Raw genomic sequence first — 26,042 nt, 5'->3', positions numbered from 1 at the left:
TTGGAAAAAGGGTAATGAGATTTCTTTGAGCTATTTCATGAGCAACCAATGGCCCAATGTTGTTATATTGTTTTTGTTTTTTGAAGTTTCACCCAAGATTGAATATTAGGTCTTCTAGTATTGCAATGGGGCATTACAAGGATAACAGGAGCGAAGGTCATAAAGGGCATGGTTTGAGAAGAGAAATTCGGGAGCAATGATATCATTAAGAAGAGTGGGTTTCACATGCAGCCATTCCAATAACATATGATTCATTAAGGGTTTCCACAAGTTAACTCGATCGGCTATGATAAGTTATATGTAGCAATAATGGCGACAACGTAAACAAATGTAGGTCGTATTGGTTCTCTTGGGAGCAATGAGACTCATTGACGACTTTCTAGCTGTAAGCAGATATTTCCACTCGGGCCACAGGCTCATAAGGCAAGCCCAGATCATGGGAGCCGAATCCAACTGGACGGCCCCTTGGACCACTAAGGGGGCGAACCTCAAAGTTGAGGTTAGCCGATAACCATAATTACACGACAAGTCCAAAAATGCAAGGAAGGAGGGGGCACTTTGCACCGGCACTCCCTACGATGCCTAGCCATAGAAAACATTGTATAGGCAGGTAGGCAGGAAATGTGGGGAGACCTTATTCTTCTAATAGCAAGGGATGAGGAGCCTGGCGACGTGCACCTATAGGATAAAAAGGACAGGAAGCCATGCTGTATTAGTGGCGTCATTTCAGAAGTCATGTCATATTAAAGGAATCTGGCTAAAATAACAGTTGATGAGACATATACTCCTACCATGGGGTATGGACGAGTGAAAACACTCTTTAAACTCTCTATTCTACTAAGGTAATACTGCCTCAAGTATCGGAGATTACCCGGCCTCCACCAAGGCTCCCAACTCTCAGTTTTTTCTCTAAGTCTGCAGCCTAAGACTAAAGACCCGAGTCGTTGGAGCCTGGCCCAAAGGAATACGAATAGGGGCATAAAAAAAAAACTGGTGAACCGGTAAACCAGACCGGACCGGACCAAACCGGTGGGATTGATCTGGTCTCTAGTTTGATTCTATCTGGTACCGGTTTTATTTTTCTTTAAATCGGTCAAAATTGATCCGGTTCTGATTTTTCTTTTTTCTAAAACCGGACTGAAGATTCCATCACCCGCTTTCCCTTACCCCCTTGTATAAAGATTTATAACGTTAGATCGATTCCACCTTATTTGGTATCCAACGATGAGCCACCAGATGAAGTGAAAGGTATATATTCTATTCTATCTAATTTCCACCTCTGCACTCAATTTATTCACACTTTTATTAATGCCTAGCTTACAAAGGCTCTTCTGCAAACTGCCGAGTTGAATTTTCTGCATTAACGAAATTTTAATTTTGCACCAAAGAAATATGAAATTAAATATATATAATATATATACACATATATTGAAGGGTTTTATCATGATTAATCATGTGAAATCACCACTTCACTCAATATTAATAAACAACATTAACACCTTACTTTCACGAGAAAAAAAAAATATTCTCTCTGTTTTGTAATGATCATAAGCATGATGAGAATCTGATATGTTAAACCATTTCGCAGGTACATCAACAAAACTAGTTGTCACTGCTGGTAAGTTGTCCCATGGCTATATGACATTTTCATCATCGGGCAAGACCATGGGATATATATCAGACTTCTTGATCACTCGCGATTGTTCAATATGCAGGTGCCGTCTTAGGTTCATTTCTTGTACTGTTGGTAGTCTTTGCTCTCCAATGTCTCTATATGAATGATATGGTAGAAAAAGAATATATGGCGAGGATTGAAAAGTTCTTGGAGGATTATAGAAATTTCAAGCCGACAAGATACTCGTATGCTGATATTAAAAAGATTACAAATCAGTTTGCTGAGAAGTTGGGCCAAGGAGCATACGGTACAGTATTCAAAGGAAGACTTTCCAATCAAATTCATGTTGCCGTGAAGATCCTGAACAACAGTTCTAAAGGAAAATGGTGAAGAATTCATAAATGAAGTGGGAATAATGGGTAGAATTCACCATGTTAATGTGGTTCGCCTTGTTGGATTTTGTGCTGATGGATTTAGGCGAGCACTAGTTTATGAGTTTTTATCAAATTACTCACTAGAGAAGTTCATATTTTCAGCAAATGTCAAGAACCGTTTTCTTGGATGGGACAAATTGCAAGATATTGCCATCGGCGTTGCGAAAGGAATTGAATATCTTCACCAAGGATGTGACCACCAAATCCTCCATTTTGACATCAAACCCCACAATGTTTTGCTTGACGATAACTTTAATCCAAAAATTTCTGATTTTGGTCTTGCAAAATTGTGTTCCAAGGATCAAAGTGTAGTATCTATGACTACGGGCAGAGGGACCATGGGGTATATTGCACTCGAAGTGTTCTCTAGAAACTTTGGAAATGTGTCTTATAAAGCAGCTGTTTATAGTTTTGGAATGTTGCTACTTGAAATTGTTGGAGGGAAGAGAAATGTTGATGTCACAGTGGAAAGCACTAGCAAGATCTACTTTCCAAAATGGATTTATAATCTTTTAGACCAAAAAGAAGAGCTAAGGGTCTTTATTGAAGATGATGGAGATACTAAAATTGTAGAGAAACTTGCAATTGTCGGACTCTGGTGCATACAATGGCACCCAATGGATCGCCCTTCCATGAAACTTGTAGTTCAAATGTTGGAAGGAGAAGAAGATAAATTAATCATGCCTCCTAATCCTTTTGCCTCGGCCTCAGGCCCTACAAAAGTTCAAGCACGGAAGCCTACCACGCATTTAGGTCAAGATTTGGAGGTTATCCCAGAATTAGATTAAGTATAATTGTTTAGATTTTGTTTTGAAATCTTGTCGTAGTTGAGCATTATTACTTTTGATTTTGCAATCATAAAGGAATTCAAGGTTCTTTCTTTTCTATGAACTTGAAATGATCATATTTGTTTCCGATAAAATCTAGTAGTTTGGAAGGGGCTAATTAGTATTGACCAGTACCCTCATGGTAGACATGTTCTTCTATCAAGATTCCCATTTTGTATGGTATAGTATGTTGCAACGCAATATACGTACATGACCCATTAATCATTAAGGGTAGTGACTCAATGCTCTTAATTAGTTGTTTGTTATATACTAAGTTATGGATTCACCTTATGTTATTAGTATTAACCTAATGAGGTTAGATTTTAAATTATGATTCAAACATATAGTATAACGGGTCTAGTTCAGTTTAATTTTGGACATTTTTTTTTTAAATCGAACCTGTGTATATCAGTTTTTAAAAAAAGAACCGATGTCAAATCGATTCATCATTGAGACCGAAACTTATAGTTTTTCTGGTTTCGGTCTGGTCCGATCCTTTTTTTTTCGGTTTTAAGTATTATCTATGTTAATAATAATATGATCTTTACATATATTAAACTATATATTAGTCTATTTATATTATCGTATATACTTATTATAGTATAAGTACATTACTTATTTATTTTTTAATAATTAATACACATTAGTATAGTATTGGATTTATCTATAGTCTACATAAGTTATAAATTTTTTCTATGAGTGTATATAATCAAATGTGTAAAAATATATTTACAAGAAGATAATATATATTATATTTATTTTTCCAAAGGATACTGCTACACTCACCGAGACTACTGAGAGTCTCCACTGAGACAGCCAGATTCCTTTTTTTTAAACTCCTTAAATATTTTAAAAAATACAGAAATTGATTAAGAAATACTTTTTTAATCACTGAGTAAAAAAAAAAAAACAATCAGTGCAAAGTCTAGATGAGAATATCATTTTCTTTGCCAAAATGTATTTATCCTTGATATATATCAAAAGTAAGTTTATATTAATAACTTAATATTAATGTTCATGTTTAAGATGAAAATTTTATTAATTTTATGTTATAAGATTAATAGTCATAAATAATAAGATTAAAATTTTAGCTTATATTAATTAGCAATTTACACCTATAATAGAATATAAAAATTCATATAACAAATATTTCATATATAATATTAAATTATATATATAAAGAAACTGGTCTCATTCCATTCAAACCGGTTTTCAAAATGTGAGAATCGGTTTTCAAAATGTCCGACCGGTTTTTTTTTTTTACGGCCACAGATAAGATATCATTATGTGAGTATTCAAACTTCTGACTATTCATGCCACGTACTTAATGAATAAGCCTAGTTCACTATACATAGTTATGACAAGAATCTCAAACTAATTTTAACCGAACAGAAGCCATTACAAGTAACTAGCTCGTTTCCAATTAATTGTTTAATTTTTTTAAGTACTCAATTTCTTCAAGGAATTAATTGTTTGATTTTCGACGACTTGATGAAGTCTAACTGCATACGAATTCAATTTGTTCACACAACCTTACAAATTTTTAATATTTTTCTAAGTAAGATATCGATGATTCGTAGAAAACATGCTCATCGCTGCTGCTGATTTTTCTAGTCATTGGCATGTTCTTCACGCTCACGATCTGTTAAGTCAATGCACGACTTGACCATTGACCTGATCATGACTTCTTCATTTTGATTTATATAATATCCCAATCCACGTGAATACTGGTAGGTTGTCCTCGAGGAGCCTTTTTCTTCAATCAGCTAGATATAATAATTGCAAGTGGTAGACCGCAAGTCCAATAGAAGACGTGGGCTATCTCCCAATACCTGAAGTTAAAGCTCCTTTACATACGTTGATATGAACGTCCCATAGAACGGGGGGGTCGACCACCATATATTGTCTCCCACTCCCTGGCCGAAAGCTCCATTGATATTCACATGACTGTCGTTATTCCAACAGACCTCACACGCATTACACGCATTGCAATATTAATTTATTAAATCATGTAGCACCACTATTAATTATTATAAAGAATTGAGACGTAATAATTGCAAGTGGTAGACCGCATAATCAACGTCCCATAGAAGACGCGGGTTGTCTCCCATTGCCTGGAGTTACAGCTCCTTTGCGTACGTTGATATGAACTTCCAATAGAACGGTGGGGTCGACCACTATAATATTGTCTCCCCGATAATGCTAGGGATCCGCTGGGCCGTTGGAGCAACCGCTCCCAATTTTTTTTTTTTTTTTTTTTGTATGTTTTCTTTTTTATTAAGAAAAAATTATTTAATATTATTGTGATTTTTTTTTATTTTTTTAAATATTTAAAAGTATTAAAAAATGAAGTAAAAATAAAAAAAATAAAAATTTTTAAACCTAGCGAGAGAGCCCCAGCGGTAGCTCTAGCAAGCCCCATGGTCTCCCACTACCTGGCCGAAAGCTCCTTTGATATTCATACGACAGCGTCGACGTTATTCCAACAGACCTCACACGCATTGTAGTATTAAAATCACGTAGCACCACTATTAATTATTATAAACAATTTGTACTTTTTAATTGGATTGGACTTTGATATTATTTGAAACTCTCGATGAAAGTGGTTTAATTGTATTTGGAGCTCATTATAATTAGAAAAATAATATTTATAGCATACTTTTTTTGAAAACATGTGAGTAAATATATAACTGTATTCATTAACATTCCTCTTATAATTATTATATTACTTCTTCCTAGGTATTATAGTAAATCGTGATATTTCTTGACTACGTTATATATATAAACATTCTCATTTCTTTATTTCCAAAAATCATCCCTTTTTTTTTCATTTTCCATTTATCTTATTTTCAAAATATTACTTTCTAATAGTTATGTTTTAAGTAAATTCATCTCTTGTTAGCGATCATACATTTTTAAAAAATAAAATTGTACTTTCCCTTGTTGGAAAAAATAGAGAAAATAAGAGAGGTGCTAGGGAGCATAATGAAAGACAATAAATATTTAAGATGAGATATGGAGAACAACAAATATTTTATACATATTTTTTGAATTTTTTATAATTTATTTTTATTATTCTTTGCTCAATATGGTGTACACACCCGCACCCACACACACACACATATATATATTTAAAAATTAAGGTTGGCATCTATCAAAACTACTTTTAATTCTAAAATAATTAATCAAGCCCATTTAAATAATTGAAAGAGATAACAACAACTAATAAATATGCGTAATTTAGTAATTTTGCTAGGAATGTGTTAAGTAACCAAGCCCATCAATTTTTTTCTTTAATGAGTAGTGAAGCCCATGTATTGGGGGTGGGCTTTAATTGAGAGAGAGAGAGAGAGAGGGGCATCAGGCTTTTTGACGTTTTTCACACTCTTTTAGGGATGAGCTTACTCTCTAGGCCTTTAGACATATTGATATGTGATGGGCCTTCATAAATTGCTAGAGTACAACAATGATCATAACTCACATGTCAAACTTGCCCAAACTAAAATCTCAAAATAAATGTTTGAAATAAATATCTCGAAAAATAAAAGGACAAGGTTTTAGTTTGTTCAATTTTTACTAGGTGTATACAAAGAGCTCTCTCATCTTTTAGAAATTGATATTTATAAAAATGATTTTTCAGGCATCAAGGATATATATAGATATGTGTGTGTGTGTGTGTGTGTGAGAGAGAGAGAGAGAGAGAGAGAGAGAGAGATTTCCCTATATTTCAGTAGAGTTTGAACTATTAAATTATGTAATTAAAAGTAACAAAAACTATAATTAGAGCTAAACTTAAAAATTGATTTGTTTGTAGACCTCGGTAGAATAGATCTTAACAGAAAACTATAATTCCTATATCAAAGCCTTTAAAATTTTGTGTTAACCAACTATCAAGACTTATACATTTGTGCAACGTAGAATTAGAGAATCGGTAATTTGTCAGGGCATACCACAATTTTGGGGTATCATGAACTGAATATCATTCACTTTAAATTTCTTGTAAGTTGTACAAATAATCCTTAATACACCATTTTATAGGCATAGGAGGATAAGGAATATGAAATGTTGATATATTAATTAAAAAGATATATTCATAAATTAAAGATATATATCAAGCTTTTCATTGTGATCAATTTTGAGATAAAAATTTACCTCACCATTGTAAACCCAAAATGGTATTCCAAGGATTCCTGGTTTGACAAACAAAAGATAAATAATGTTAGCGGTTGGAGACATTCCTATATATTATAAGAAGGTGGGGGATTATGGGGTATACATGCATAAAGAAATTTCGTAAAAGTAGCATTCATCGTTTACTTGATAAGAAATTGGACCTGCACTGTTTACTCACCCGTATGGCTTTTTCAGCAAAAGCGACGTTGTTCGCTGAACTCGAAGATGCCGCACTTTCCACAATCTGTAGGGGTCATCCAAGAAAGCTCAAAACCGTATAGCAATAGGTTGTGTAAGTCTGTGCAGGAAATACTACTTGGGTCTTCTAGTACCAGATTGCGGACTGACCACGATGTCTGGAATATATGCTCTACTTGGCACAAGTCCTCCACATCCCCTGTGTTCATCTGGCTATATATCACACATCTAAACCCGACCTCAGGTTGGGATGAAGATGAGTTGGAAGCATACGATCTATTGCCAAAGCAAGTAGATGTGTTCAGATACCCTGGGGAATTCACTCGCTTTTCACAGTTCAACAAAACCATGGTTTCTCTGATTCCCCACTTTCTATAATATGTATTAAGGACGCTACTCTGGCCGATACACCAAAGGATGCAGTGAATGGCACAACAGCAAAAGATGGCTCATGCACCAGACCTGCTGTAATAGAAATGCGCATGTGAGCTAATGGAATATTGTGGAAACCTCTGGAAGAATATTTGTGTAACTAACTAGCTGAGCTGTACAGTGAGGATTTAATCTAAGAATTGTATTTGTCGAGACTTGCATTATAAATACCTATGGAAACAGAGCATTATGTATGAGAGGAAAAACAATCAACAGTGAAATTCTGTCAAGCACTTTCCTTGCCTTTCTTCTCAGTTTTATTCTTTAGTCTCTTTAATATGGAGTATAATTCCATAAATATTCAGAAGGGATGTAGGAGTTGTTATCCTTCTGAATACCTGTGTCTACAACTCGGATTGTTTGGGAAGTGTAATTGATTTCCTGTACGTAGTGTTCTACGGACAATAAGTATAACACAGTTTGGCTGTCCTGACATGACAGGATATACCTTGGGTTGCTGCAGTTTGGAGGATCGTGTTCCAATCCAAATGGAGAGCTAATGTTGGGGATATTGCCGCAGGAAGAAGGAACACAGTGCCGATTTGTATCCTTGGCACTGCAAGTTTGATGAAGAGCTAGCGCACAACTAGAACGATAAGGGCCACAGGTCCTGCAGAAAGGGGCACACCTCTCTTCACTCTAATTTCTGAGAGAGAGAGAGAGAGAGAGAGAGAGCATAGCGCATAGCTTCCACAGCTGTGAAGAAACAATATTTGAGTAGTGAGAAATGATCTTTACAAGTTATACATATACAATTTCATGCATAACTTCAGGGAAAAAAAAAAAAAACTGTTTGTTAATAGAATTCAATTTTTTACAAAAGGATCAAACTTTGTACTTAGTATTACTAGCAAGTAGTACTCGTGTCGCAGGATGCTACTAATTATTAGTTTAAATTAGTTGGGTGCAAGCACCTGCGCGCGGCACATGTTGTTAATTAATCGTCTCATCACATATCTTTCTATTTTATACGATTATTGCGTCAATAAATTGGTCGTGTCACCAAGATAGTTTGATTGTTTTCCTTTCGAGAGAGGTCGGAAAACCAGATCAGACAATTTAGCATTTGCTCGATCGTAAAAGAATGGCAAAGTCATATTTCTTCTTGTTTATGCTTTTCATCTTACACCACGGCCAAGGCCAACATGATGAGTGTGCCGATTCATGGCAGTGTGGCAGCCACGGCCAGCCATTCGATTTCCTTTATGACTCAAGGACCGCCACGGCCAACAATACAGTGCTCGAGCTGCCAATTTCAGTCAAGCTTTTTGTCGAAAAGATTGACTACAAATTTTAGGCAATTCAAGTATATCATCCTGATCTTTGCTTTCCTAGAGGGATCCGGTGACTCAATTTATCTTCCTCACCTTTCCAATTCACAGATCAGTACCATTATGACTTTTCCTTTTTCAATTGTTCACATTCTAAAGGAGAAGAACACAGTGATTATCCTATGATGTCTTGTCTTAATGACCCTAGATATAGCCACCAAGTTTATGCCTTGAATAATTATTCAGACATCAATGAGTTGCCCACACTACCTTGTAGAAAGATGTATAGTGTTAGATCAATTCCAGCTCAGATTGTATATAATGGTGACGATATCCTTTATTTAAACTGGTCCACACCAGCCTGCAGAAAATGTAGATCAATAAATATTAATACCGAGTTAGAAATTCCATGCTTCCCCAAACACAACGGTATCATCTTCTATACAATTACCAACTCTTTACTCAAATTCTTAACAATTTTGCAGGCTTAGCATATAATAGATGATCTTTTGCTAATCTCATGTTTACTTCATCAGAATAGAACGAGAATCTATTAGTTTTAACCAAAGAGGCAAAACAGAGAAAAAAACAGAGTATTTTGAAAGAAACTTCAATCTCCAACGTGAAGATTAATTATGATTGTTCTACGCTTTCATTTCTCATTAGTCTGATATATATGCTTACATAAAGACTCACAAATTTCATTAAAAGCAGAGATACAACTTCCAAACACAAGCTAATAATAGAAAAGCTTAATATAGTAAAACATAAATGAAAAGTTCTTAGGAAATAAACATCACACTAACTGATCTTTAATACTCCTCCTTGATGTCATTTCCAGTTACACCAAGCTGTGACCTGAGAAACTGAAACTTGTCTCTTGGGAGTGCTTTTGTAAATATATTAGCAAGTTGCTCTTCAGATCTACAAAAATTCAAAGCAATTTCACCATTTGATTCAACTTCACGTAAAAAATGATATTTGGTTGCAATATGTTTAGTTCTACAATGCTGGACTGGATTTTTGGCAATTGCTATTGCTGATTTATTATCACAAAAAATTTCAGTAGATCCCAACTATTTCTCCCCCATATCCTCAAGTATTCTTCTCAACCAAATGGCTTGGTTTGTACAATTTGCAGCTGCCACATACTTGGCTTCAGCAGTTGATTGTGCCACATTGTCTTGCTTTTTTGAACTCCAAGAAAACATAGCAGATCCTAAACTGAAACAGTAGCCTGAAGTGCTTCTTAGATCATCACAAGAACTTGCCCAATCACTATCTGTAAATCCCACGAGCTTTGTATTTGAAGTTTTCTTATACCAAATACCAAAGCTGATAGTTCCCTGCAGGTATCTTATAACTCTCTTAGCTGTTCCAAGATGAATTTGGCTAGGACGTTGCATGAATCTTGAAAGTAAACTAGTGGCATACAATATATCAGGTATGGTGTTACACAGATACAACAAGTTTCCCACAAGACTTCTATAGATCGATACATCCACTTTCTTTCCACCATCATCCTTCTTCAATTTCTCATTAGGAATTAATGGAGTAGCCACTGATTTACAACCTGCCATGTTGAATCTTCTTAAAAGATCTTCAGTATACCTCCTCTGAGAACAGAAAATTCCTTTAGCCTCTTGACTCACTTCCATGCCTAGGAAATAATGCATATTTCCTAAGTCACTCATTTCAAAACTTGCCATCATATCTCTTTTAAATTTTTCAATCATTCCAACATTACTTCCTGTAAAAATCAGATCATCCACATAAAGAGATACTATAATCAAGTCATTACTGTTTTGAGATTTTACATACAAAGTAGGCTCACTTTTGCTCCTCCTGAAGCCTTGCTTAGAGAAATATTAATCAATTCTCCCATACCAGGCCCTTGGTGCTTGTTTTAATCCATACAAAGCCTTTTTTCAGTTTATAAACTTTACATTCTTCCTTTTCAAACCCCTCAGGTAGATCCACATAAACCTTTTCTTCCAACACTCCATTTAGGAATGATAATTTCACATCTAGTTGTAATACTTTCCAGCCCTTTTAAGCAACAAGTGAGACTAAGGCTCTAATGGTATCCATACTTGCAACAGGAGCAAAAGTTTCATTATAATCTATTCCATGTTGCTACACATACCCCTTGACAACCAACCTTGCTTTATGCTTCAAGATAGAGCCATCCGGATTTAAGTTAGTCTTATAAATCCATTTTACTCCAATAACTTCTTTATTTGCTGGTAAAGAAACCAACTTCCAAGTTTCATTCTTCTCTATCATCCTAATTTCTTCTCTCACAGCTTTATGCCAAACTTCCTCCTTTGAAGCTGCTGCAAAGCTATTGGGTTCAAGTGTAGCATAATTACAATGCTCATATACTTCACTAAGAAGTCTTGTTCTTCTTATTGGAGATTCAGGAGTTGACTCTTCTTCACTATCATCAAAGAATACTTGAGTAGCAATGGGACTTTCTGTATGAATTTGCTGAATATCACTTGTTTCAACTTCAGCTTCTTCTTCTTCCATCTCAGTTGATGGTTGAACTGATATCTCAACTCTTGGTTGAACAACCTTCTCAGCTTCCCAATCCCAAGAAGCATTCTCATTAAACCTCACATCTCTGCTCACAACCAGCTTTCTAGTTTCCAAATTAAAAATTCGAAAACCCTTTGAAACTGAACTATAACCCACAAATACACCTATTTCAGCCTTCTCTTCAAGTTTGGTTCTTTTCTGAGATGGAACATGAACATAACATATACACCCAAACACCCTTAAGAAACTTGCAGAGGGTTTTATTCCACTCCAAGCTTCATAAGGAGTCTGTTTCTCCACAGTTTTAGTTGGTAATCTATTCAGTAAAAACACAGCAGTGTTTACTGCTTCACCCCAAAATTCCTTGGGTAGTTTCTTCTCATGCAACATACTTCTAGCCATTTCCATGACTGTCCTATTCTTTCTCTCGGACACTCCATTCTGTTGTGGAGAATAAGCCACTGATAATTGATGCTCAATCCCCTCAGCTTCACAAAATTTTTCAAATTCTTTGGTGTTATATTCACTACCTCTATCACTCCTTAAAGATTTGATTTTATGTCCTGACTGCTTTTCAACCAGTAGTTTAAACTTCTTGAAAACTCCAAAAACTTCAGATTTTTCATGAAAGAAATTAACCCACATCATTCTAGTAAAATCATCTATGAAGAGAATAAAGTATTTGCTTTGATTGTGAGTTAAAGTTCTCATTGGACCACACACATCAGTGTGAACCAGTTGCAGTTTTTCCTTGGCTCTCCAACTGCTTTCTGATGGAAATGGAAGTTTGTGATGTTTTCCAACCAAGCACCCTTTACAAACTGGTGTCTCCTTTTGAGAGATAGATCCTTCATCATCTCCTTCTGATGCAATAATCTCAAAGAATTGAGATTGTAATGCCCAATCTTTGGTGCCATAACATTGTCTCATCCACAGTTGCCACCATAGGCTTAGGAAAGTTCTATTGAATGGGAAAATTCCTACTTCTCCCCATTTTTATTTTAGCTAGCTCCACCTTATTCTTCTCATCATAAATTCTACACATATTATTTTCAAAGCACAAGAAGTAACCAGTTTCCATCATTTGGCCTACACTCAACAGGTTTTGATCAAGGGATGGAACCAGCAATACATCCTTGATGAGTTTTGTACCCTTCTTGGTCCAGATGGCCACTGTGCCTTTGCCTCTAGCTTCAATAAGTTCACCATTACCCATCTTAACTTGGATTTTGATAGAATTGTCCAAATCAGTGAAAATTGTTTCATCAGAAGCCATATGGTTGCTATATCCATTGTCTATAAACCAGATCTTCTCTTATTGAGTGAGAGCTTGATATGCAAAAAATAAATGCTCATTCTCCTCCTTTTCTTCTAAATAGTTGGCTTGTTGATTGTTCTTGTATCTACAATCCTTTTCCATATGCCCAAATTTTTTACAATTCCAACATTGTGGCTTCCCAGCATGATAGCAATTTTTTTCTAAATGATTTTTTTTTTTCTTGCAGATACCACATGGAGGAAATTCACCCATTTTCCCTTTCATCTTACTTTCCTTTTGCACTTGATCAGAATTCTTGTAATCATTTTGAGGCTTCTTTTTATAATCTTTTGTTTTCTTATTTTTCAGATTCACCTTGGATTGGAAAGCATGCTCCAAGGAACCATCACCCCCTTCTTGCTAGCCTTTGTTCATGAGCTTGAAGCAATTCCATCAACTCTGTAATTGACAGTGTTTGTAGGTCTTTAGACTCCTCTATTGATGCCACTACATGATCATACTTCTCGGGTAAACTAATCAAAATTTTTTGAACAATCCTTTGATTTCACCATGGGCACGCATCTGATTAACTAATTCAATTAATCTGGAACCATATTCTTTTACTACTTTAGATTCCTTCATTTTTAAATTTTCAAACTCCCATCTAAAGCCTTGAAGTTTGATGAGTTTTACCTTGGCATTTCCTTGAAATTCTTACTGTAGAATCTCCCATGCTCCCTTTGAAGTGCTAGCCCTCATCAACCTTGGAAAGATTGATTCAGACACAGCCTACTACAGGATGAACAAAGCCTTTGCATCTTTCGTAGTTTCTTGCTTAGATTGAGTTGAATCCAAAGCTCCTACTGCTGGAATTGTCACTCCCTTTTCCACTACATCCCATAGATCTTGAGATAGGAAAAAGATCTTCATTTTGATGCTCCAATAATCATAGCTTTCACCATTGAAAATGGGAACTGAAGTTTTTGCTCCAAAGGTAGCCATTTTTGACCCTTAGATGAACCGGTTCGCTCTAATGCCAATTGTTAGTTTTAACCAAAGAGGCAAAACAGAGGAAAAAAAACAGAGTATTTTGAGAGAAACTTCAATCTCCAATGTGAAGATTGATTCTGATTGTTCTACCCTTTCATTTCTTATTAGTCTGATATATATGCTTACATAGAGACTCACAAATTTCATTAAAAGCAGAGATACAACTTCCAAACACAAGCTAATAATAGAAAAGCTTAATATAGTAAAACATAAATGAAAAGTTCTTAGGAAATAAACATCACACTAACTGATCTTTAATAGAATCTGATGATTATATATGTCAAATTAATATTTTACAGGTGCATCAACAAAATTAGTGACCACTGGTAAGTTATTTATCCCTTAGCTTTTTAACTTTTATATTAGAAAGTTTCAAACATACGTACTAATTAATCGGGAAAGACGTGAGCTCTTGACTTGGTGAATGTTTGATAAATATATATATATATATATATGCAGGCCATTTTAGGTCAAACGCTTTTACTACTACAGCTGGCTTTCGCACTTTATTGCGTCTATAGCAATGACAAAGTAGAAAAAGAATATTGGAAGAAGATTGAAAATTTATGGGACGACTACAGAAGCTACAAGCCCACGAGATACTAGTACGCTGATCTTAAAAGGATTACAAATCAGTTTACCGAGAAATTGGGCGAAGGAGCCTACAGAACAGTGTTCAGAGGAAAACTTTCTAATGAAATCCACGATGCCGTGAAGATCTTGAATAGTTCCAAGGGAAATGGAGAAGAATTCATAAATGAAGTTGGAATAATGGGTAGAATCCATCATGTCAATGTAGTTCCCTTGGTTAGATTTTGTGCTGATGGATTTAGACGAGCACTAGTTTATGAGTTATTTTCAATTTTTTTGTCAAATTATTCATTAGAAAAGTTCATGTTTTCAAAGAATTCTAAGAGAAATTTTCTTGGTTGGGAGATACTGCATGATATTTTCTTGGTGTGGCAAAAGGAATCGAATATCTTCACCAAGGATGTGATCAAAGAATCCTCCATTTTGATATCAAACCTCATAATGTTTTGCTAGACCAAAACTTTATTCCAAAAATTTCTGATTTTGGCCTTGCAAAGTTGTGTTCCAAGGATCAAAGTGCAATATCTATGACCACAGGCAGGTGGATCATGGGTTACATTGCTCTTGAAGTGTTCTCTAGAAACTTTGGGACTGTGTCTTATAAAACAGATGTTTACAGTTTTGGAATGTTGTTGCTTGAAATTGTTGGAGGGAGGAGAAGTGTTGACATGACGTCAGAAAATGCTAGCCAAGTTTACTTTCCAGAATGGATCTACAATCTCTTAGGACAAAAGGAAGAGTTGCAAGTTTTTATTGAGGATGATGGAGATATGAAAATTGCAAAAAAACTTGCAATCATGGACTTCGGTGCATCCAATGGTACCCAATGGACCGTCCTTCTATGAAATTTGTGGTTCAAACGTTGGAAGGAGAAGGAGATAAATTAATTATGCCTCCTAATCCTTTTGCCTCCCCAGACCCTACGAGAATCCATGCAAGGAAGCCTATAATGCATTAGGCCAAGAGTTAGAGGTCATCCCTGAATTAGATTAAGTTTTAGTAGTTTGTTTTGAAGATATTGAAATAATCATGTTGTAGTTGAACATTATTACTTTTGATGTTGGAATGATCATGAAGGAATTCAAGGTTGCTTATTATATATGAACTTGATATGATCATATTTGTTTCGAATAAAATTTGATAGTTCAAAAGGAGCTAATCGATGTTGACTAGTACTCTTATGGTAGACATGACACTGCTTTAGTGATGTCTACCAAGATTTCCATTTTGTATTGTATACGTGTAATGCATAATGCGTGACCCATTAATAATTAATGGCAGTGACTCAATGATTCTAATTAGTTCTTTGTCATATATTAAGTTTTGAGTTTGTATCAAATTATGAATTCACTTTATACTATTATTATTAACCATCTAATAATTTTTTAATTAAATTATCTGGTGAAGATGGAGTTTAAGTTATAAATGGCTCTGCTAGGGTTGGAGTGACTTGTGGGAAACATGGTAGCCACCAGGGTCCATCATGATGCCTCGGCGTCATCAGGAAGATACAGGACTTTTGCAGATATGGTGACCCAAAGTCCTTAGCCGATTCCAGAAGTTCAAATACCTTTGAGACCTTTGAAGGTACTCGATGGGGTGCCATATGTGTCTTTCACGAAGGAGGAAATAGAACAGTCTGCACAACCGTTTAAATTCTCACTAGTTATGAAGTTTATGAGACAGCGGCCATCTCTTGATATTATTAAAGCTTTCATTACAAGTCTGTGGAGCTTGGATTCACAACTGGTGGTGTTTGCGATGTCAATGGCCAGGTCTGTGTTCATTCGATTTTCAAATGAATCTGATTTTGTCAAAGCTTTCTCAAGAGAAACTTGTGATGTAGAAGGAGTGTCTTATCGAATTTTCCAATGGTACCCTAAGTTTGATGAAGAAAAAGAGCCCCATTTGGTACCGGTTTGGATCACACTACCAGGTCTCCTGCCAAACTTTTATCATGAAGCTTTTCTACGAAATATAACGATGCCGCTTGGTCAGTATATCCGTCTGGACAACTATACACGGTGTGCAACTCGAATGGATGGAGCAAGGGTATGTATCAAAATGGACGCCTCCAAAAAGCCGCTTGATTCATTCTGGATAGGAATCCCTCATCAAGCTCTAGCCGGTTGCAGAAAGTGGTGTATGAAACTCTTCCTGCATATTGCTATCATTGTCGAATGCAAGTCCATAATGACTCTACATGCAAATGGAAAGGAGGTAGGAAGACGGAAGAGAGGCTCCAAGGAGATGGAGGATGGGAGAAGAAAGCACAGGCTAGAAAAGAAGCAGGAAAACCAGTTGGGTGTGGGGAGTAGGACAAGGCTAAAACAAGTAATCAAGATGAAGTGGGTGATCTAGAGGAGGGAGTTTTGAATAAAAATGATGATAATAGGGAGGAAATAGGGGAGAAAACAGGGCAAAAAATAGCTATCAAGGAGAACCAGATACACACGGATGAAAATGAAGCCAATGTACAGGAAATGTGTGTAGAGGAAGGAAGAGACATCATGAAAGTGAAGGACCAGGTATGTTGTGAACTTCAACAGCCTGGAGCTCAAGCTGATGTTGATTTATTGGATGTTGTGGACAATAATACAGTAAATCGAATTGAATATGGTGAAGGACGGGAAATGTGTGCTAATGGGGTATATGTGCCTCAAACAAATTTAGATCCTTTTGGCTCTTTAGAAGTGGTTGAAGAGGCTCAACTTGTAGGAGAGTTGGTGACTGTGGAGGATGTGGAAGCGTCTAAGGACGAGATGTGTAGGGATGCCTCGATAATTTTTTCTGATTCAGAAATTGCAGAAGGTGTGGAGAATATTGGTAAATCTAAGGCAATTATGTTTGATTCTGAGAACCTAATTAGACACAAAGGAGGAAGGCCCTCGGGACTTAATTTATGATGAAGTCCATTCTTTTTTGGAACATACGGGGGATGGGAACTTCTAAGAGAAGGTTGAATAAATTGGTTAATAAGCATAGACCTGGGATTGTTGCTGTGGCAGAACCTTTATTAGCACAAAGACACATGGAGAGTTTTAAACAAAAAATGCAGTTTGAGGGTTGTTTATCAAATGAATTGCAAGGGGAGAAATTGTGGATTCTATGGGCCCAGGGGGTAAAGGTAGATTTGGTGGAGGCGACGAATCAATTATTGTGCTTACAGAGATTCAAAGTAAGAGACTATGTATTTCTTTCATCTATGCTAAATGTACCCAGGTGGAGCGTAGGAATTTATGACATTCCTTATCTAATGGGGTGAGGGAGTTTATTCCATGGCTTGTATTGGGAGACTTTAACATCATAAGAAATGATTTGGAATGTAGAGGTGGTAGACCTTGACAGTGTTCGGCAATGAAGGATTTTAATTCTTTTATTGACTCTACTGGCTTATCTGAAATAAGGTATTCTGGTAATCGTTTTTTGTGGTGCAATGGTCACGAAGGAGCTTCGCGGAGTTGGGCTTACTTAGACAAGGCTCTAATTAGTGCCGAGGTGCTTTTGGTCTTTCTCGAGGCTCACCTAGAATATTTAGCTAGGAGTACTTCGGATCATTCTCCAATGGTGATTCGTTTAAAAAATTCCACAACACCGTATGGTTTTCCTCCTTTTAAATTCCATCAAATGTGGGTCAATCATGAGGCTTTCATGGCATGTGTGGCGGATTCTTGGGAGAAGGGGATAGAGGATAGTGGGATGGCTCGATTGGCAAAAAAATTGAAAAGACTTAAAAGTATTTTGCATGGATGGAATAGGGAGGTTTTTGGGGCTATGACACTAAATATTAGGCTCTTGGAAGAAAGAGTGGTCAAGTTAGAGGAAAAAATGCAAGATGGTTTTAATGAGGAAGATGAGCAAGATTACCTGGTAGCTAAAATTGAACTGAACACTTGGCTGGGACGGGAAGAAACTCGATTACGACAACAAGCTAAACTATCTTCCCATGAATTTTGCCGCATCTTTTTTTACTCTTATTCCTAAAGTGGAGGTGCCAACAAACTTTGACAAGTTTAGACCGATTAGTCTATGCTCGGCCTTCTACAAAATCTGTTCCAAAATATTGGTGAGTCAGCTGGCTCCATGCTTCCACGTATTATAGCTCCAGAACAAGGAACTTTTATTCCAGGCCGAAGCATTTTCGACAACATAAGCCTTATACAGGAGCTCATACATAGTATAAATAAACCTGTCCGAGGTGGTAATATCATCCTTAAGCTGGATATGGCAAAAGCTTATGACAGTGTGGATTGGAACTTCCTCTTGCATGTTATGTCTCAATTTGGATTTTCTAGTCAGGTGTGTGGTTTGATCAGGCAGTGCATTTCTAACCCTCATTTCTCCATCGTCATGAACGGGGTCTCAAAGGGTTTCTTTAAAAGTGTTCGAGGATTGAGGTAAGGTGATCCAATCTCACCTTATTTGTTTATCATTGTTGAAGAAATTCTTTCTAGATTGCTCAAGGCGAAATTTGAATAAAATAAAATTGGTGTTTTTTTGCAACCTAGAGGTACACCGTTGATATCGCATTTGTTATATGCCGATGAAATAGTTATTTTTGCTAATGGGAGTAAAGCATCAGTGAGAGCCATTGTGGATATTTTGTCTACTTACGAGCAATGGTCAGGCTAAAACGTTAGTAAAGACAAATCTTCTATAACCTTTTCTAAACATATCACCAGTGCTCGAAGGAGATCTCTTCTACGAATCACTAGGTTTGTGGAAGGTAAGATGCCGTTCAAATACTTGGGAGTTCCAATAATCTCTGGGCGTATGAAAGCAATCTACTTGGAGGAACTTGTTGAAAAAATAAAGGCAAGGTTGGAAGGGTGGAAAAGTAAATTATTAGCTAATGGGGCCCGTGTGCTTCTCTTGAAGCATGTCCTAATGAGTCTTCCTATATATTTATTATCTACTGTGTATGTACCTGTTCGGTGATGGAAAGTACCAATAGATGCCTAAGCAATTTTTTCTGGGGTGTGCATGAAGGAAAGCCAAAAAAACATTGGAAGTCATGGGATAATTTATGCTTACCTGCAGCAGAAGGTGGAATGGGGTTTAGAAATTTTACAGATAGTCAAAAGTCTCTCTTCAAGAAATTTGCGTGGAAGATTATGGTGGAGGAGTCTCTGTGGACTAAGTTTTTTAGAGCCAAGTATGTTAGGCATAATCACATCTCTCTTGTGGATAAGGGAAAAGGTACTAGATTCTAGAGGATGGTAGCTTCATGTATCCCTGAAGTATTTAATCTATCAAAATGGAAATATATCATTTTGGTTTGATAAGTGGTTGGATGAGGGTCCTCTAAGTAATTTGGTTCCTATGGGTGATTCTCCAAGCCTACAAGTTACATAATGCAAAATTGAGAATGGTTGGGATGCTGCTAAGTTACATTGTCTACTAGGGGGAGAGCTAGCCGAAAAAGTGTTGGAAGTTCTAAGCAAAAACAGAGCAGGGTCAGACTTACTGGTATGGACAGTTAACAATGATGGAAAATTCTCCACTAAAAGTGCATAGAACTATATTCGAGTAAGTGCTCCCAAGGTTAGATGGGCAGATTGGGTATGGCACTCTTGCATCCCAAAAAATATTTCTATTACTATGTGGAAAGTCTTCAACAATGTTTTAAGTGTGGATGATAAAATAAGAAACATTGGCATTCCAATAGCTTCAAAATGTGACTGTTGCTTGAATGGTGGATATGAAGATAGAAACCATGTGCTTGCAAATGGTGATATTGCAAATGAAGTATGGAACATATGCGCAGATGGGTTTGGGCAGAATTACAGGAAGTTGTTGGAACCAAGTAGTGGAGGCCTGGTTTGCCAAAGCTTCTAAATCATCACAAATGGGGCATCTAATGGGTATCATTCCATCAATTGTGACTTGGTCCCTCTGGTTAAGATGATGTAAGGCACGAATGGAAGGAGTTAAAGATTCGGCTGTTACCGTGTGGTATAATATTAAGACATGGTTAGCGAAAGTGAAAAGCTTAAAGCGGGGAAACTGTTATCGAGTCGAGATGAGAAAATTCGAATGGAGCTTAACATCCCAATCAAACCTCCGAAAAGCTTAGTTCCTAAGTTGGTGCAATGGACAAAGCCGGTAATTGGACGTATAAAGTTGAATGTTGATGGAAGTTCAAATGGGAATCTTGGTGTTGCAGGGGCGGGTGGAGTGCTCAGAGATGCTAAGGGAGACTTGCACATGGCCTACTTGGTTCACCATGGTACATGTACAGATACCATTTGAAAGTTTCGAGGAAAATAGTTTCATTATATAAATATTCTCATTTCTTTCTTTTAAAAATTTATCTTTTTTTCTATTAATCTTGTTTTCAAAAAAAAAAAAAAAATCATCCCTTTTTAGCAATCATATTTAAAACTATATATATATGGGTGTATATTGTACTTTTCTAATTCAACAAAGTGGAGACAAGAATAATAGAGGTGCTTGGGAGCGGAATGAAAGACAATACTATTACAAATGATTTTAATGGAAGAATATGTTTCATACATATTTTTAATATATTTATTTTGTTATTTTTTTTTTTTTGCTGAATATGGTAAACATATAAAACTGTATTTAAAAACTAAGGTTGGCGTCTGTCAAAATTAGGTTTAATCCAAAAAATAAAAAATTAATAAATTCATTTAAACAATTGAAAGAGATAACAACAATTATATGGGTCTTTGGCCCTTACTTTAGTACTCTTGTTAAGAAACTAAGCCCATCAAATTTTTTTTTTATATAAAGAGTAGTGAAGCCCATGTAATGGAGGTTGGGCTTTGAGAGAGAGAGAGAGAAGCCACAAGCTTTGAGGTTTTCCACGCTCTTTTAGTGGGTGGTCTTATTCTCTTGGGCCGTGAGGCATATTGATATGGGTTTAGTTAGTGATGCCATCATCAATTGCAATGGTATGACCATGATCATAATTCATCTTTCCAGTTTGTTTAAAATAAAATTTTAAAAGAATTGTTTGCATATAAATATCTTGAAAAAAGAAAAGGACAAGATTTTATTTTGTTCAATTTTACAGGTTGTGTCCACAGAACTCTCTAATCTTTTAGAGATTGATGCTTATAGAAATTATTTTTTATGGCAAATTTAAATATATATTGTGTGTGTGTGAGAGAGAGTTAGATATATATATATATATATATATTTATATCTATATATTTCCTTCTTTGCTCTATTTATTGTAACTTTTCTTATCAACAATTCTCTCGCTAGAAGTAATTGAATAGAAATCCTGCTTTGGTTCGTACATGTTGCTTTTATTTAGCAAAAAAATAAACATTTTTTTTTTGCTTTATATATATTCAACGGACCATTATTTTACTTTTATTTTAAAAGAAAAAAGACTATAAGTTGTAAATTTCTTAAATATTAAACTCGGATTGGTTAATTTTCTTTCCAATTGTATGCTTATAATGAGCTATTGAGATGGATGAGTGATTTGCTACCAAGATTGGCAGAAGGGTAATGAATGTTAGGTCCTCTAGTATTGCAGTGAGGCATTACAAGGATAACTAGAGGTCATAAAGGGCATGGTTTGAGAAGAGAAATGCAGGAGCAATGGTATGATTGAGAAGAGTGGGTTTCCACAGTCGTACCAATAATATATAATTCATTAAGGATTTCCTTAAATTAACTCGATCAATAATGATAAGTTATACGTAGCAAAAATGGCAACAACGTAAAGAAATGTAGGCCGTGGTGGTTCTCTTGGGAGCAATGAGGCTCATTGACGGCTTTCTGAGTAGTAAAGAGCTCAATTATACCAATCAAACTATTTTCTTCTCCATTATATGAGTTCTTTTTTGCTTCCCTTTTGTTCTTCTATAGATTTAATCCGGTAAGGTGTTTTTCAATTTTAATCATGTCTTCTATAAATGGATTGGTTGAGATATCTATGCAAAAGTCCAGGCATCGCTGAATCATGACCATGAATGGTGTACCTTGGGCTTGTTCAAAATTTCAAGAATAGAAGCTATATAGGCAGTATAACATGACATATATTATAGCGCTACAGCAATATATTTGCATAGCCAAGACTGCTACGTATAGTTGTCGCAGAGTCGCCACATCATCATCTGATTTTTGATAATAATAATAATAAAAAAAAAAAACGGATCAAGATCAAAACTTCAGAGCTGATTCCCGCTTCTTGGTCCTCTGCTCTACAACCTCATCTTCATGCTCACAAAAGGTTTGTGGCTTCGTGGTGCTCTGGGCATAGGTGGTCTTCGATCTCACAGAAATTTCGTGGTGCTCTGGTCTGAAGCTTGTAGTGGTCTTTGATCTCATAGAAGCTTGGGTCATGGAGTCGTGGTGGTCTGGTCTGAAGCTTGTAGTGGTCTTTGATCTCATAGAAGCTTGGGTCGTGGAGTCATGGTGGTCTGGTCTGAAGCTTCGTGGCGTCGTCTTCTTCTTGAGGCCGTGTTCAGCTTCGTGATGTCGTTTTCTACTCAAGCTCGTCCTCGGCACCGAGATCTTCTTGTCTTAAAGTGGATCTGTGTAGGTATTTTTGTGGGTCTAGTCTTCATTCGTGTGGGTCAAGTGTCGTCTTCATTCGTTTGGGTCAAGTGTCGTCTTCATTCGTGTTGGTCTTCAAGAGGCCGTAAGATATTTGGATGGGTCTTCTTCTTCGTGGATCTCTGTTACGAACTTTTTGAAAGAGACACCATCAGATTTGGTAATAGTACGTAGGCCAGACCGTAAGATAGAAGCTACTCTTTTGCTTCAGCGGCTGCTCTTCTACTTCCCACCAAGTTCAGCTACGAATTTGAACAGGTAATATGTTCTAATGTTATGGCTACAATATAGCATTTTATTTTACAGATTGGTATGATATAAATGAATTGTCTGAGTACAAATTTTATAGATTTTCATTTTTGTATGGTAGCCCTAAGGGCAAGTATTGTGATGGTATTTTGTTTTTCTCTCCTTGATTCTTTTGCCTATCTTTTAGTTATGTTCTTGGTGATTAGCCAATTCTAAAACAAAACGTGGTACCTAAGTTAGTTTGGATTGGTTTTTTTTCTGATGCTTAATTAATCGGTTTTCAATTTGCGCACTTTCAATCAAGAAAGTGAATATCTGTAATGCAATATAGTTGTGTTCTATAAAATACTGCCATCGTTGGTTTTGTAGGAAATGCTATCTTTGAATTTCAACCCATAAACTTTATGGGTACATTGCAGTTGAAGTGTTCACAGATGAGAGTGGATCCAACCTCCCTCACGGATGAGAGTGGACCATGGGGTACATTGCACTTGACGTGTTCACGGATGAGAGTGGATCCAACCTTTTCGGCAGCCCATGGAGAAGTGCGGACCAATTGCTCAGCTGTCCGACACTTACCTTCCCTGCAGAATATGAAATGGATGAATGTAATGCCTAAGACAGCTTTATCCCTCCACGATGAAGTGCGGGCCAACCCTCGGCTGCTCGACAACTTACATTCCTCGTGAGCTTCAATAGGCGGGAGCAAGTTCAATCCCAATTGCCCATACAACCTATCTCCCTATGAGGGTCGATAGTCAAAATTTATATGAGTCATGCCTTCTAATTATCAATTAGAATTTTATATTCACGAACGAGTCATTCAGTAAATGTGTATAGATAAATTATATAAAGGAAATTTACCAAATCATAAAGTTAGTCAAAATTTGTAGATAAACATATACCAAGTACTATTATATAAGTTATTTTGTTGAAAAAAAAGTTACATGACCTTGCGAGTAAGTTTAAACTTATAAAAAATATATAAATTATTTCAAAATATAAAATACAACTCGATAATAAATTCAAAGTCGACTCATGTTGGTATAAAATTAGACCATCGAGTACCACTCATAAAGTATAGCATCGTACGAATTTAATTTGTTTACACAACCTTATAAATTCCTTACATTTTCCAAGTAACTTCGAGATATCGATGGGTGTATAAAACATGCTCTATTACTGGTGCTGATTTTTCTAGTAAATGGACATCTTTTTCACGTCCATGGCCTACTTAATTAATTTGTACACGACTTTATCCCTCCTGTGGAGGAGTGAAGGTCAGCCCTCGGCCGCCCGACAACTTACATTTCTTGTGAGCGTCAATAGGAGAAAGTGGCTTCAATCCTAGATTGTCTGGTAACTTACCTACCCGCGAGACTCCAGAGGAGAGCGGGTCTAGCCCTTCGGCTACTCAACCTCTGCCATGACAAAGAATAGGATCAGCACCAGCCTAATCCCAAAACTTACATTTCCTATGATGTCAATGGGTGGGAGTGGATCGAGTTTCAAACTACTCGAACAACTTATCTCATTGTGAGAGATGATAAGCAGGACCAGCCCACGCGATAACTCAACCTCCCTCACGGATGAGAGTGGATCCAACCTTTCAGTTGCCCAAACAACCTACCCCACGATAGACACTTACCTTCTTTGCGGAATACCAAATGGATGGATGTAATGCCTAAAACAGCTTTGTATGGCATGAATGTAATTTATATGAGTCATGCCATCTAATTATTGATTAGGAGTTTATATTCACGAATGAATCATTTAGTAAATGTGTATAGATAAATTATATAAAGGAAATTTACCAAATCATAAAGTTAGTCAAAATTTGTAGATAAACATATGCCAAGTACTGTAAGTTATTTTGTTGAAAAAAAAGTTACATGAGCTTGTAAGTTTAAACTTCTAAAAAATATATAAATTATTTCAAAATATAAAATGCAACTCGATAATAAATTCAAAGTCCACTCATGTTGGTATAAAGTTAGACCATCGAGTACCTCTCATAAAGTATGGCAACATGCGAATTCAATTTGTCTACACAACCTTATAAAATCCTTACATTTTCCAAGTAACTTTGAGATATTGATGGATGTATAAAACATGCTTCATTACTGTTGCTGATTTTTCTAGTAAATGGATATCTTTTTCACATCCATGGCCTGCTTAATTAATTAGTGCACGACTTTTCAAATTTAATGACTTGACCATCGACGTCGTGACTTTTCTTCATTTCGGTTTAGATAATCTCATTCCACATGATTACTGGCATACGTCCTCCATTGTGGAGCTTTTTCTTCAATCATCTAACGAGTGGGTCTCACATTTAATTTATAAATTGCTATAGACACGTGCAGGCCTGATTTAGTACTTAGAATGTTATTAAAATGCGAATTTTTATATATTTTATTTAGCACATTCGTTAGTCTTCAGAAATTAGAGTAGGGCTGAGCAGAAATCCGAAAATCCGACTCCGACCCCGACTCAGCTCCGGGAAAAGTCGGAGTCGGAGTTTTTTTCCCGATAAAAGTCGGAGTCGGAGTCCAGTCGGATCCGACTCCGACTCCGCTCCGATCCGACTCCGATCCTTCGGCTCCGACTCCGACTCCGACTCTCCTCCGCTAGTGTACATATTTTATAAAAAATATATGTATTTTTCTATATAGTAATCATATAAATATAAATATAGTAACATCATTAGTTAAATCCAATAATATACTAGCAATTAGCACTAGTTATTAGTTATAAACTTATAGTAAATAAGTTAATAAATATTACTAATTTACTATATACTAATAGACTAATAGTATTAGACTATTAGTATATAGTAAATTACTAATATATATAATAGTATAC

General features: G+C 36.1%; 1 long non-coding RNA gene and 2 pseudogenes across 1 annotated transcript; 2 read left to right on the top strand and 1 right to left on the bottom strand.

Moving 5' to 3' along the window:
* Positions 1–1,410: 1,410 nt before the first annotated feature.
* LOC122310425 lies at positions 1,411–2,837 on the top strand (annotated as a pseudogene).
* Positions 2,838–6,930: 4,093 nt separating this feature from the next.
* LOC122311469 lies at positions 6,931–7,610 on the bottom strand. The gene is made up of 2 exons (XR_006242795.1): positions 7,228–7,610; positions 6,931–7,066 (listed from the first exon to the last, which is right to left on the bottom strand). It is a non-coding gene; the product is annotated as an uncharacterized LOC122311469 (long non-coding RNA).
* Positions 7,611–12,767: 5,157 nt separating this feature from the next.
* Positions 12,768–15,348, top strand: LOC122310424 (annotated as a pseudogene).
* Positions 15,349–26,042: the final 10,694 nt, after the last annotated feature.

The sequence above is a fragment of the Carya illinoinensis genome, chromosome 5 (assembly GCF_018687715.1).
Source record: "Carya illinoinensis cultivar Pawnee chromosome 5, C.illinoinensisPawnee_v1, whole genome shotgun sequence".
Lineage (NCBI taxonomy): Eukaryota > Viridiplantae > Streptophyta > Magnoliopsida > Fagales > Juglandaceae > Carya > Carya illinoinensis.
This window is presented reverse-complemented; position numbering and strand designations above follow the sequence as displayed.